The following is a 10,763-nucleotide window of genomic DNA, read 5'->3' on the forward strand; positions in this document are numbered from 1 at the left end:
ACGCGCGCACTCGAGCCCCGGACCGCGGTAATCCGCGATCGCTGGTCCCTCGTATTATCGCGCTTCCCGCGATCGCGGATTTCAATGATGAATCAGGGGCATTTTCTCATTGATAATCTCAGGCTTGGCAAATTTAAGAGTTCTTAAATAATTCTGTAGTAAGCAAACCTTTCCTTGTTACCTCTTAGTTTTTTTTGTGTTCCTGTCAAAACATTTTTGTCATTCAAAAAAATTGTCATTCATGTTTCAGATAATAATTTTTATACACCCACTCAGGGGTAGGTGATTAGATCAGATACTAGTAGGCACGTTATTGTGTTACGGTTTTAAAAATTTTGTTTTAGGGTGTTGGTATCAAATGTATGTGATAATGAATGCACAATTCATTCAATCAGTTAGTTATTGTTAGTTAGTTAGTTATACACCCTCTGAAATTGTTAATCAATAGTAAGATTTCTATAGCATTTTTCCCTTGAGTGGGCCCTAGATGCACCGGGCTGTGTTGTCACTTCCCCCTCCTCGTAGATTATCTTCCTCCTAAGGCCAGATCCTTGGGTCCAATCACCCTTTTCCACTGTAGTTTTTATCTATATTTAGTCCCTCCTTTTGTGTAATTTTACCTAGTTTGTTTGTACTTACCCCCCCTGTCTTTTTGCCTTGAGTATTCTTTCCCCTTTTCCCCCAAAAAAAATTTACTTTTTTTTCTTTTAAGGTCATTTCTTCTCTCCCTCTGGTCTCTCTTTTTGGTGCTGCCAGCCTGGCAAATGTTTCCAATCGTGATTTAGATCTCTTTATATAAAAGCTTTAATAGCCCGAATTAACAGTTTCAAGTTTGTATGGTACACATAAGACTAAGGTTAAAATTATTTTTCTCCTGGAGAAACATTATTAGTCTCACCGGGAAACCTTCATGTCAAGAACACTATTATACCTTTTGGCTCCATAGTACTAACCCAATGCCAAATCAAATGGCATTTCTTTGGGGTTTCATACATATATCCTCCTAAAGAATATTTAATTGATTCCCAAGGTAAGTTTGTCTTAGCAAAAAAATTGTATCTGGAAAGAAATTTTTCTTTGGCATTGCTTTAGCTCCCCAATCAAAATTCAAAGCTGAGATTGCTATGACCTATCTTCTGCAGTTACAGAAATTTGCAGAGGACATTCTTATAGATGAGGGAGCCTTTAGCTTCATGATGGACCCGATGAGTTGATTAATCTTCCAGGCGGATCTCATGTATCTTGTAACATGATAAACTCTTTTAAAAAGGTGCTTATTCTGTACAGTTTATAGAGGTCTGGCATATCCTTCATCTTTCCGGTAAGGATAGTACTTTTTTTTGAACTGCTCACCAGTCTTAGGCAGCGCACACAGCGGTCTCCTACGTTCATTTGCAGGTAGTTTGTCTTCTCTTGTTTATGGATCCACCGGGAAGGATCAATGAAGGATGTTAGACAGCCTCTGAACACCAGTCAGACTGTCATCCCAGACCAGCCCTGCAGCTCGTATCAGCTGAGAATTGTATGTGTGTACAAAGCCCTATTCTTGTATAGACTGGCATTTTTGCAGGTTATTACATGTTAGCCTGGCAGCCCATGGCCAATAAAGATTTATCTCCATGGTCTGATCAGTCTTCAGTATCTGTTTTACTTATTACCCTATACACAAGCAGAATGTTCATGGCACCTTAACGTTTCTCTCTCCACCCCAAGCTTGTATCAACTTACCATTCAACCTGCCATTCATACTACTCAGGGCCACCTTTCTTTTAAACCAAATAAGGCCTTTCAAAACTTTATTACAAGAACCTACATAACTTCCCAGGCATTTCTGGTAGATATTCAAAAGTATATATCAGATACGGCTTTGCCTATGCTGGACAATGAATATGCTACCACATTAGAAGCACCTTTCATAGATACAGACATCTAGATGTTAAGGAAGCTATAGTGGGGAAACCCTGGTTGGCTTTACTTTGTGTTTTTTGAATTGTTCCCTTTGGTCTTCAAGCCTTTTTTAACCCGGGTGTTCTCAGGGATCTGAAACTCTGCCCGGTTTACTTCTCAAAGCTTAGATGCTCATATTTTGTTGATCCCAAAACCTGATAAATATCATTCTATTTTTACTAACCATAGGCCCAAATATTCAATTAATTTATTGGACTTTATTAATCTTTTATTAATTTATTATAAGTTAGTTAGCAATTTTTACAAGCAGTGCTAAAACAGATTGGCTTGGGCCTATGTATGCTTAAATGGATAACAGCCCTGTAAACTGCTCCTTCTGCAAGAGTCTGGGTTACCAGGTCACTGTTGGCTCCAATCAAGATTTTTAATAGCACTGGCAAGGTTGTCCCCTTTCTCTCTTATTGTAGGTTATAGTGATAGAACATTTAGCTGTGGCCCTCCATACAAATACAGAGTTTCACAATACAGGGCTGGAAATTTTATGTTGGCATTATTTGCCAAAGACTTGTTAATGTACATTACCTCACTCCATACTTTTTTCCATCATTTGTAAATGAGTTTGATGATTTCAGTGTGCTCAACAACTTTAATGTTAATCTATAGAAGTCAGAACTCCTTAATATCCCACTTCCAGCAGCACAATGATCCCCTTTATTAGCCAATGTTTGCAGAAAACCTGAAAACCCAGGAGACTCTTTAAAGGGAGACCAGGCTGAGTCAAATCTTTTCCTATATACAGGGAACTGTATTGGTGTGCCAATGCCTAGGAACGATTAATCTCTTCCTTTTTTGAGAAAACCAGACCAGACCAGAAAACCAGAAGACTTTTATGGATAGGAGAAGGGGCATGCATGCTCAATGCCTCATTTTCTATGCAGGAAAATCCCGAGACTAATAAAGGGTTTGAAAAAAAGTGGTAGTAGTAAACCCACATAAATAATAGGGGTGTTTTTGGCCTACAATATGGAGTTTCATTCTGATGCTAATAAACCCCTTGATTGCTAAAAAATGTTTTGTCATGTTACGTAAATTTTTTTTCGCATCAATCCACTATACACAGTGGTATAATACTGTGAAATATTACGCATCCCTGAGGTTACAAGGCCTGATTATGCCTGAATTCTATTAAAAAAACACATAATAAAAGGTAGAATCATACTTGTTCAGCAGTTTCTGTAGGTACAGATGAAATAGGCACAGGCTCACAGACATGCACACAGGTGACACAGCTCAGACTAATTAAATATTTCTATGTTATGATCTACTAGTGGAAGCTGAGGAACCTAAACACAGCACAGCTGAAGTATAATATTGTTGTTGAATTATTGCTTGGACATTTATGAATGGAGTATACGAGGCTCACTCATGTGCACAAATGAATTGATCATTTACATACAGGTGAACATCATTTTCGGCCGCTGTATTTTTAGTAAATCTGTTACAATGTGAGGGGCAGTTATCACAGGGACAGAAAGACACAGAAAGCAATAATACCGCTGTTAGAAATCCACTGATTTTTTTCTAACTCCCAATTTGGATTAATTTTCTATCATTCCATTTTCCCAAAAAAAGACAAAAATGGCAACAAAATTATTCATGTCAGTCATATCTCTTAGTGGGGCCCACAATCTAATGCCCCTTCCAGAGTCCAATCTCTGTAACAAAGTCTAAGGAGGACAATTTTTGGTGGTGACCAATATAAAAACTAATGTAGATAGTGTCCTGTCTGAGATTCACCCCTGAAAGTTCTGAGTGCTAGCTATAGAGGCAATATGCTGCCATGTATAAAATGAAAACAAAGGCTCAAGCAATTTTTGGTTGGCATTGGGCTATAAAGATGAGATTGTTTTACATTGTTATATTATTAACTGGTAAAGTTATTTATAGTATTCAGGGTGTTCAGGATTTTAAAACTTTTACATGTGTTGAGTATGTAGTGAAAACCAAAAGGTTCAATTTAAACGTTGTAGTGGTTAATTTTAAAATAAGAAATGAATGCAACAGAAAAACATTTGAGTCGGATGAAATCCCATTGGATTCGTTGGGCAAATCAGCTGGATTACGAGTTAAAATTTTTGTTGTGAATGTTTTGAAATGAAAGTTTTGAAATTATTATTTTTTGTGAAAACTCAATGGAAATGCTTCCTTTTGCCGATTTTAGAAGCCTGGGACAGCACAGGAGAAGTCTGTGTATAGACAAGTTCTAACATTATTTTTCAAGCTGCAATGATGTTCCTGACGTTGGCCATTGTAGAAGATAGAGAGAGGTGTGCCAGTGCGGAAGCCTGCCATTGGATAATCTGAACTTAGAATTGTATTTTCTAGAGCTAAAATTCACATCCCAAATGTGGAAAAGTTTTAATTTGAAACAGAAGCAACTTTAATTGGCACTATCCACTTACCACTATAAAAAATTGTAAAGCTGATTGTTTTATCACAATGATGAATGAAAACAAAGTGCTGTTACCTGTCTGGCTGATCTCATCCAGAATCGCCAAAAAATTAGGATGAGGATGATTTTCCTTTAATGCATAGAGACATTCCAATAGTCCAACCACAGCTTCTCTTCCCATCTCCTGAATATTTTGTAACAAACAGTAAGAGAAGGTAGCTGCATCCATTGCCATCCTTGCATGGTGTTCTTCAAAGAGCTGTGGTATATATGCATGACATATTAATGATACAACACACATATAATACAATTGTTATATTTATATATATATATTTATATATTAATATATATTAAGTGTAAAGTGTATAGAGCTAAATCTTTTTTACACCTATTTTTATTAGTATTATTCTGTATAGAACAATTAACATTTTTGTCAAGTTTTTTTGTACCCAAATGGAAAGATTTTCCTTTGATTCATGTCTTGGGATACAACAGAGTTTTTCAAGAAAAGGACAAACACATAAACAAGTGGTCCTATTAAAAGATTTCCTTTCCTGTTCTAGTGTGAACTCAAATGTTGGATTTTCTCTCAGTTTCAATCCTATGGACAAATATCACATGACTGATACGTATTAAAAGAAAAATCTGGCATAAACAAATTCCAAATGGATTCATTTAATGATTTTCATTTAACACCTTAATTTATTTACCTTTTTGCAACAAACAATATTTATATTTTTGATTTTTAAGTTTGGTTTCTTCTTTTTTGTGTGTTGGTTTGTTTTTGACTTGTTCTTTTTCCTTGACTGCATTGGTGAATATCTTTTTTTGCCAGATGATTATGCCCCATATAAATTTAGTAATCTGTATTACACACCTACATAGAAGAAAGAATATCCAAGCATCACTGGCTACATTTGCCATTGATGTACAATAAATATCTATAGCTCTCCTCAGTCTTGACCTAGCAGTGGATTAGACTTCTGACAGTCATAACACAAAGTGACAAGTAGAAATAAAGAAATACACATGCTCTGATAATATACCATCTTGTGTTTGGCAAAAGGACAGTAGTATCTGGAGATCCTGAGAGTCATACAAACAAAAACAAAAGTTCCTCTCTTTGGCCCCCCTAACAAATTCCCTAGTTGTGGGCAAAGGCAAGGAGCGGTCTTTGTGCTCACACACTTCCAGCACTCTGCAGTCTCATTTCTAAGTTGGAGAACTCACCAAGCTTTATTCTTTTCCATGACTTAGGCTGCTGGTGGTCACCAGAGTGCTCATCAATAACCATCATAGCACCCTTCTTTGACTGCACACCTATCGCTTCTTTTTTTTACAATAAAATATCTGGTTTCCATGGGGATAGGGCTACATAGTTTATGTTCAAGTTACCCTTTTATTTTAATCTCTTTGGAACAGAAAATGAAAATACTCCAACCACTTTCAGATTTGAAGTTAGAATCTTAATTCTCCCTATGATCAGATCTTTGCCCATGGATTCTATGGAATCGATATCTTATCAAGGAGGAAGCTGAACACGGCTTCAAGTTTCAGTATTCAACCCAAATGGGATTATAAACAGCAGCGCAGAGAACCAGGAATGTGGGGTAACAGTGCTTATTCATATTCTGGTACAAAATAATCTTTATTCTTACTTGTTGGCCTAAAACTTTTCGAGCTCTTAATTCATTCAGGAGAATCTGACGATTCAAATTCCCCAGGATGTCGGTCAGATCATCTCTGTAATACTCAAATATCATCCTCAGAGATAAATCCTGATATGCAGACAGCTGAAAGCAGAACTTCCCAATGTCATCTAGAGAAACACACAAAGATTATTGATGGTGAAATTTAGACACAAGAACATCTCTAACAAATATGTCTACCCCTTTGCTATGTATACTATTTGTAGATTCACAAGGGGGTGTTCCTTGGACAGTTGGCATGTAAATACAGCTGCTTGGGAAGATCAACTCCAGCAGACTGACATTTACCCAATAATACATGGTAATATTTGCAAAACTCAAGAGCCAGAACTGTGCTTACATGAAGGCTGAAGGCTTTTGATTATTTTGATTATTAAGTATTATTATGTTTTTAAGAAACTACGTACAACTCCCTCTTAGTCCTTCCAAACAGCCACAATCTCCCTGCATTGCATAGAAAAGCACAGAGACCCAGTGCCTGGCTCTAAAACATCTAAAACTAGGAATCTTTATTTAATGATCTTATTAACATGTTGATGAGGGGCAAAATGTGGAAACAGAGAGGGCAATAAATTAACAGTTATGGTGCAACTTTACCAAAAAGTGTTTCTTTTTAATGTTTGCCCCACTAACAGGAAGCAAGGACAATCACCTACCTCTATACACCACAATTAAACAAAAAAATTGTTATAGTCTCAGGTATATCTTGTGACTGGGTGTTATTTTTTCTGAGGGGTGACATTGGCAGTAATTAAAATAACTGACAGATTATTTAGTCCTTCCCTAAATATTGTGAAATAAAAGTAATTAATATCAGGATTTGTAGACATTAACCATTACCAACATGATTAACCACGGCAATTCAATAGAAGACAGGATGTAGAAGAAATAGGAACCTACTAACAGACTTCTTCCAGAATGATGGAACATTGGTCCTTTGTCAGGGAACCAATAAGTTGAGCCCAATGATGTATAATAGGTACGTCACAAAATACACTCTATGGCCACTTTATTAGGTACACATGTGCGACTGCTTGTTAATAAAAAATGTCTAATCAGCCAATCACAGGACAGCAACTCAATACATTTAGCAATGTAGACATTGTCAGGATAACCTGCCAATGTTCAAACTAATTATTAGAATAGGTAAGAAAATGTGATTTAAGTGACTTTTTTTGTGGCATGTTTGTTGGTGCAAAACAGGTTGGTCTGGGTATTTCAGAAACTGCTGATCTGCTGGGATTTTCACACAGAACCATCTCTATTGGTTTACATAGCATGGTCCAAGAACATAAACTATCCATTAAGTTATTTGGGTGAAAAGACCATGATGACGCCAGTGGTCAAAGGAGAAGGATCAGACTGGCTTAAATTGATAGAAAGGTAACAGTAACTCAAATAACCAGAAGAGCATCTCTGAACACATAGCACACATAATGTTGAAGCGGCATGGGACCATACTGGGTGCTACACTTGCCAGCCAAGAACAGGCTACAATTTGCACAGGCTTACCAAACCTGGACAAGAGAAGGTTTGAAAAATGTTGCCCGGTCTAATGAGTTCTGATTTCTGCTGTAACACTCAGGTGGTAGGTCCAGAATATTGTGTCAAAAACATAAAAACATGGATCCATCCTGCCTTGTATCTACAGTCCGGGCTAGTAATGGAGGTGTAATTCTGTAGGGGATATTTTCTTGGCACACTTTGGGCATTTTAGTACAAAGTGAGCACGATTTAAATGTCACAGTCTTAATGGCTGACCAAGTCCATCTTCTAAATGCAACTTCCAGCAGGATAACACATCATGTAAGAAAGCTCAAATCAACTAAAACTTTTCAAGACAATGAGTTCATTGCATTGCAATTCATTTGTCTTTAAATCTCCTTAATCACCCCTCAATAAAAGTCTTTAATCAGATAAATTATTAAATGACAAACAGTAATTGATTTCTGCTCACCGAGACTGATGGTCGCTCTCCGTCTCTTAGACATCTTTTCCCAAGCGGTGGAATCTTCTACAGCTGAATTCCAGCCATCACTCTGCACCTCTAGACACACCAAAACATCATTGTCATCGTCATCATATATATAACAATAGATGAAAATCAAAAAAGAAAAATATGATAAAACTGACCACATAACAATATCATTTTCCTTATTAAAGTACCGATTCTATCTTTAGTTCAGAAAGAACACAAACATTAAAATGATCCATAATAATCCCAATTTGTACTGCAATAGGGATCCTAAAAACATCAATATCAGATAAAGCAAAGTGGAGTCAGCACCATCTTTTTAGAATAAACTTTTCAAAGTCTGGTGGGGGTATTTTAAATTCACACATGCTGGAATTATTGTTAAGTAATTTCTTCCTCCTGATGATAAAGCATGTGAGCAGGAATGGCTGTGTGAGATAGGAGTCCCTGCCCTTCCCAGAGCCAGACATGTGTTATAACATGTATTTAGTGCCCTTCCTCCTGTTAGATTGTTGGTTAAGACAGAATTCTGGCAAACCGACAGGTCATTTTTTAACCTTATCAAACAGATATAACAATTTCTTTGATGGCATAAGAGAAGTTTGTTGTAAAAGATTACATACATTTTAAAACTGTATTTAAAATAAAAAAGTAACTTTCACAGATATTTTTCAAGGCTTGGTGCACGGGTAATATAATACATAAAATGAAAACAGTAATACTGGTATTTTACATTATTTCCAGCTCACTAGATGTTCCGCCATAGTAAACCATCCAGCCTTCCCTCTCTATAGTAGTAGTTACCGTTGTCGTTGTGACAGAAGAAGTAGGATATACTGTGGATACGATGAAGGAGCGGGTGAGGGGGGGTGTGTGGAAGTGTTGTACAATTAAAAATATGTTACAACTAAAGCATATTCATGATAAATGCTGTAAGTCTTTGAAATTTCTAAAGCTGCAGTCAGAAAAATATAGGGTGTTTTATGTGTTGGTTCTAATGAGGTCACTGCAAAGGGTTAACCACAGATGGATCTTCAATTACCGTATTTTTACGCTATTTTTACATATATGCCGTATAAGACGCTCCGGAATATAAGACGCACCCAATTTTAAACGAGGAAAATCTAGAAAAAAAGATTCTGAAAGATTATTCCCCTTCTGATCACTCATGTGCCATTCATACCGGTATTCCCCTTCTGATCACTCATGTGCCATTCAAATTCCCTTTCTGATCACTCTGTACCTTTCAAATTCCCTTTCTGATCACTCTGTGTCATTCAAACTCCTCTTCTGATCACTCTGTCATTCAAATTCCCCTTCTAATCACTCTGTGCTTTTTTTCTATTGTACGGCAGTTAGGACAGGGAACAGCAGGTGGCGCTGTGCCGGCTTCTTTCGCTTTGCTTTACAGACAGGAGAAAACACGATGCTGGCAGAGGAGAGAAGAGAGAGACACGCTGCAGCCAGAGACACACGCAGGATCCGGGTATCAGGTGAGTATAATATTTTAATTATTTTTTTTTAACACATTTGTCGTATAGGACGCACTAACTTTTCTCCCCCAGTTTTGGGGAAGAAAAAGTGCGTCTTATATGGCAAAAAATACGGTATATTTTATAATTATTACAATTATAATTATATAGTGATGGGATCTGCACCCCCCTTCCTAAGCTGAGCTCACATTCCATCCTTATGAGGTTTATGCCCTCTGTCCTGGAATGGCAAATAATGATTATACAAGTATACACTAAAGAATTTACAGACATGGTTTCACAGCTTTTTTGGGTTTTCACAAAATAGGGTTCCGTGGGCGAGTTTTGGGGCATACACATTGACCATAATAAATTTGGTGTTTCCCACTTTTAAGTGGGCCCCAACACCTCACCTGTGTAGGAGAAATAGAACCCCTGCTTTCCTTCCAATAGAAGGAGAGCCCAGGACATCTCTTGCTTCATTCTAGGGAAAACATTTTTCGTCAAGTGTATTTCCTGAACTTGTGCTATGTCGGGGCTTTAGATGCCCGAGGACCGCAATGCATTTATTTGGAATACCTAAACTCATACCTAAACTCAGAATTTTCACTTTACATAAAAGGGTAGACAACCCTTTTATTAAAAGCAAAAATTCTGTTTGTGTGTTTAAAAAAAAAAAAGGGTGCTGCACCACCACTTTAAGTCTTGATCGGGGTTTAGTTACGCTTTAACATTCCAGGATAATATGTGCATAAAAAGATACAGTAGGTTAGAAGCTTTGAAAAGTGTGACCTCCTGTATTTGCCTGGTGAACGGTCGGTCATGACACGGGTAGACTATAGAGTACAGCACAGTGGTGAAATGTGATGTCCAGTCTTGGTGAACGAGATTTGGTGACCAGTTAAGTAGGTGCAGAAAGAAAAAGAAAATATTAAAGATAGAAGTATAAGTCCAACAAGACAAAAATGAAGGGGGGGGGCTAACTAAATGTCTCCAAGTAGACTTTGATAATACTTGATGACCCCTATGAGTAAAAAAGGAACACTTTGCGGGCTCACATCCAGAGGGTAATGAGAAAGAATTGGCACGGTGGTGTCTATTAGATCCGAATAATGATTAATGATCCGCCATAATTGTGGGTGATTCAGGTGGTGTAAAAGGCACTGTTTATGCTTGATGTGTGTTCAAAAGGCGTGTTTTATCCCGTGCAAGGCCATTGGTTTCCCATGTTTGTTTTTCCTTAGGTT

The sequence above is a fragment of the Pyxicephalus adspersus genome, chromosome 12 (assembly GCF_032062135.1).
Source record: "Pyxicephalus adspersus chromosome 12, UCB_Pads_2.0, whole genome shotgun sequence".
NCBI classification, from domain to species: Eukaryota; Metazoa; Chordata; class Amphibia; order Anura; family Pyxicephalidae; genus Pyxicephalus; species Pyxicephalus adspersus.